At 34.4% G+C, this 5,040-nt stretch overlaps 1 protein-coding gene across 1 annotated transcript in view; it reads left to right on the forward strand.

Annotated features, from left to right (window-relative positions):
- GABRA5 (gamma-aminobutyric acid type A receptor subunit alpha5) overlaps positions 1–5,040 on the forward strand; it is a 94,908-nt gene that overhangs the window by 82,046 nt on the left and 7,822 nt on the right. The gene's annotated exons all lie outside the window — the stretch shown is intronic.

Consider the following 5,040-nt stretch of genomic DNA (forward strand, 5'->3'; position numbering starts at 1 on the left):
CTTTTTTTTAAGATTCCATATATATGTGTTAGCATACGGTACTTGTTTTTCTCTTTCTGACTTACTTCACTCTGTATAACCGACTCTAGGTCCATCCACCTCACTACAAATAACTCAATTTCGTTTCTTTTTATAGCTGAGTAACATTCCATTGTATATATGGAACATCTTCTTTATCCATTCATCTACTGATGGACACTTATGTTGCTTCTATGTCCTGGCTATTGTAAATAGAGCTGCAGTGAACATTGTGGTACATGATGGATTGGGTTGTTTGTTTTTTTGATATGGAGCTGCATGAGCTGTAAATTTTGGAGATTAGTCCTTTGTCCGTTGCTTCATTTGCAAATATTTTCTCCCATGCTGAGGGTTGTCTTTTCGTCTTGTTTATGGTTTCCTTTGCTGTGCAAAAGCTTTTAAGTTTCACTGGGTCCAATTTGTTTATTTTGTTTTTATTTCCATTACTCTAGGAGGTGGGTCAAAAAGGACCTTGCTGTGATTTACGTCATAAAGTGTTTTCCCTATGTTTTCCTCTAAGAGCTTGATACTGTCTGGCCTTATACTTAGGTCTTTAAACCAGTTTGAGTTTATTTTTGTGTATGGTGTTAGGGAGTGTTCTAATTTCATTCTTTTACATGTAGCTGTCCAGTTTTCCCAGCACCACTTATTAAAGAGACTGTCTTTTCTCCACTGTATATTCTTGCCTCCTTTATCAAAGATAAGGTGACCATATGTGTGTGGGTTTATCTCTGGGCTTTCTATCCTGCTCCATTGATCTATCTTTCTGTTTTTGTGCCAGTACCATACTGTCTTGATTACTGTAGCTTTGTAGTATAGTCTGAAGTCAGGGAGCCTGATTCCTCCAGCTCCGTTTTTCTTTCTCAAGATTGCTTTGGATCTTCAGGGTCTTTTGTGTTTCCATACAAATTATGAAATTTTTTTTTTAATTATGAAATTTTTTGTTCTATTTCTTTGAAAAATGCCAGTGCTAGTTTGATAGGGATTGCATTGAATCTGTAGATTGCTTTGGGCAGTATAGTCATTTTCACAATGTTGATCCCTCCAATCCAAGAACATCATATATCTCTCCATCTGTTTGTATCATCTTTAATTTCTTTCATCAGTGTCTTATAGTTTTCTGCATACAGGTCTTTTTTCTCCTTAGGAAGGTTTACTCCTAGGTATTTTATTCTTTTGGTTGCAATGGTAAATGGAAGTGTTTCCTTAATTTCTCTTTCATATATTTCATCATTAGTATATAAAAATGCAAGAGATTTCTGTGCATTAATTTTGTATCCTGCTACTTTACCAAATTCATTGATTAACTCTAGCAGTTTTCTGGTAGCATCTTTAGGATTCTCTATGTATAGTAGCATGTCATATGCAAACAGTGACAGCTTTACTTCTTCTTTTCCTATTTGGATTCCTTTTATTTCTTTTTCTTCTCTGATTTCTGTGGCTAAAACTTCCAAAACTATGTTGAATAAGAGTGGTGAGAGTGGGCAGCCTTGTTTTGTTCCTGATTTTAGTGGAAATGGTTTCAGTTTTTCACCTTTGAGGACGATGTTGGCTCTGGGTTTGTCATATATGGCCTTTATTATGTTGAGGTAAGTTCCCTCTATGCCTACTTTCTGGAGGGTTTTTATCATAAATGGGTGTTGAATTTCATCAAAAGCTTTCTCTGCATCTATTGATATGATCATATGGTTTTTCCCCTTCAATTTGTTAACATGGTGTATCACATTGATTGATTTGCGTATATTGAAGAATCCTTGCATTCCTGGGATAAACCCCACTTGATCATGGTGTATGATCCTTTTAATGTGCTGTTGGATTCTGTTTGCTAGTATTTTGTTGAGGATTTTTGCATCTATGTTCATCAGTGATATTGCCCTGTAGTTTTCTTTCTTTGTGACATCTTTGTCTGGTTTTTGTATCAGGGTGATGGTGGCCTCATAGAATGAGTTTGGGAGTGTTCCTCCCTCTACTATATTTTGGAAGAGTTTGAAAAGTATAGGTGTTAGCTCTTCCCTAAATGTTTGGTAGAATTCTCCTGTGAAGCCATCTGACCCTGGGTTTTTGTTTGTTGGAAGATTTTTAATCACAGTTTCAATTTCAGTGCTTGTGATTGGTCTGTTCATATTTTCTATTTCTTCCTGGTTCTGTCTTGGAAGGTTGTGCATTTCTAAAATTTTTCTATTTCTTCCAGGTTGTCCATTTTATTGGCATATATTTGCTTGTAGTAATCTCTCATGATCCTTTGTATTTCTGCAGTGTCAGTTGTTACTTCTCCTTTTTCTTTTCTAATTCTATTGATTTGAGTCTTCTTCTTTTTTTCTTGATGAGTGTGGCTAATGGCATATAAATTTTATCTTCTCAAAGAAGCAGCTTTTAGTTTTATTGATCTTTGCTATCATTTCCTTCATTTCTTTTTCATTTATTTCTGATCTGATCTTTATGATTTCTTTCCTTCTGCTAACTTTGGGGTTTTTTTGTTCTTCTTTCTCTAATTGCTTTAGGTGTAAGGTTAGGTTGTTTATTTGAGTTGTTTCTTAAGCTAGGATTGTATTGCTATAAACTTCCCTCTTAAAACTGCTTTTGCTGCATCCCATAGGTTTTGGGTCATCATGTTTTCATTGTCATTTGTTTCTAGGTATTTTTTGATATCCTCTTTGATTTCTTCAGTAATCTCTTGGTTATTTAGTAGTGTATTGTTTAGCTCCTATGTTTTTGTATTTTATACAGATTTTTTTCCTTTAATTTATATCTTGTCTCATAGCATTGTGATCAGAAAAGATACTTGACATGATTTCAATTTTCTTATTTATCAAGGCTTGATTTGTGACCCAAGATATGATCTATCCTAGAGAAAGTTCCATGAGCACTTGAGAAGAAAGTGTATTCTGTTGTTTTTGGATGGAATGTCCTATAAATATCAATTAAGTCCATCTTGTATAATGTATCATTTAAAGCTTGTGTATCTGTATTTATTTTCATTTTTGGTGATCTGTCCATTGGTGAAAGTGGGGTGTTAAATCCCCTCCTCTGATTGTGTTACTTTTGATTTCCCCTTTTATGGCTGTTAGCATTTGCCTTATGTATTGTGGTACTCCTGTGTTGGATGCAAAACTATTTTCCATTATTTTATCTTCTTCTTGGATTGGTCCCTTGATCATTATGTAGTGTCCTTCTTTGTGTCTTGTAATAGTCTTTGTTTTAAAGTCTTATTTAGTCTGATGTGATAATTGCTACTCCAGCTTTCTTTTGATTTCCATTTCCATGGAATATCTTTTTCCATCCCCTCACTTTCAGTATGGATGTGTCCCAAGGTCTGAAGTGGGTCTCTTGTAGACAGCATATATACGGGTCTTATTTTTGTAACCAATCAGCCTGTCCACGTCTTTTGGTTGGAGCATTTAATCCATTTACGTTTAAGGTAGTTATCGACATGTATATTCCTATTACCATTTTCTTAATTGTTTTGGGTTTGTTATTGTAGGTCTTTTCCTTCTCTTGTGTTTCCTGCCTAGAGACATACAGGTCTTTTTTCTCCTTAGGAAGGTTTACTCCTAGGTATTTTATTCTTTTGGTTGCAATGGTAAATGGAAGTGTTTCCTTAATTTCTCTTTCATATATTTCATCATTAGTATATAAAAATGCAAGAGATTTCTGTGCATTAATTTTGTATCCTGCTACTTTACCAAATTCATTGATTAACTCTAGCAGTTTTCTGGTAGCATCTTTAGGATTCTCTATGTATAGTAGCATGTCATATGCAAACAGTGACAGCTTTACTTCTTCTTTTCCTATTTGGATTCCTTTTATTTCTTTTTCTTCTCTGATTTCTGTGGCTAAAACTTCCAAAACTATGTTGAATAAGAGTGGTGAGAGTGGGCAGCCTTGTTTTGTTCCTGATTTTAGTGGAAATGATTTCAGTTTTTCACCTTTGAGGACGATGTTGGCTCTGGGTTTGTCATATATGGCCTTTATTATGTTGAGGTAAGTTCCCTCTATGCCTACTTTCTGGAGGGTTTTTATCATAAATGGGTGTTGAATTTCATCAAAAGCTTTCTCTGCATCTATTGATATGATCATATGGTTTTTCCCCTTCAATTTGTTAACATGGTGTATCACATTGATTGATTTGCGTATATTGAAGAATCCTTGCATTCCTGGGATAAACCCCACTTGATCATGGTGTATGATCCTTTTAATGTGCTGTTGGATTCTGTTTGCTAGTATTTTGTTGAGGATTCTTTTTTTCTTGATGAGTGTGGCTAATGGCATATAAATTTTATCTTCTCAAAGAAGCAGCTTTTAGTTTTATTGATCTTTGCTATCATTTCCTTCATTTCTTTTTCATTTATTTCTGATCTGATCTTTATGATTTCTTTCCTTCTGCTAACTTTGGGGTTTTTTTGTTCTTCTTTCTCTAATTGCTTTAGGTGTAAGGTTAGGTTGTTTATTTGAGATGTTTCTTGTTTCTTAAGGTAGGATTGTATTGCTATAAACCTCCCTTTAGATCTCCTTTTGCTGCATCCCATAGGTTTTGGGTCATCGTGTTTTCACTGTCATTTGTTTCTAGGTATTTTTTTTATTTCCTTTTTGATTTCTTCAGTGATCGCTTGGTTATTAAGTAGTGTATTGTTTAGCATCCATGTGTTTGTACTTTTTACAGATTTTTTTTCCTGTAATTGATATCTCATAGCATCTCATAGTGTTGTGGTTGGAAAAGATCATTGATATGATTTCAGTTTTCTTAAATTTACTGAGGCTTGATTTGTGACCCAATATAAGATCTATCCTGGAGAATGTTCCATGAACACTTGAGAAGAAAGTGTATTCTGTTGTTTTGGGTTGGAATGTCCTATAAATATCAATTAAGTCCATCTTGTTTAATGTATCATTTAAAGCTTGTGTTTCCTTATTTATTTTCATTTTGGATGATCTGTCCATTGGTGAAAGTGGGGTGTTAAAGTCCCCTACTATGATTGTGTTACTGTCGATTTCCCCTTTTATGGCTGTTAGTATTTGCCATAT

This window comes from Physeter macrocephalus, chromosome 11 (genome assembly GCF_002837175.3).
Source record: "Physeter macrocephalus isolate SW-GA chromosome 11, ASM283717v5, whole genome shotgun sequence".
NCBI lineage: Eukaryota > Metazoa > Chordata > Mammalia > Artiodactyla > Physeteridae > Physeter > Physeter macrocephalus.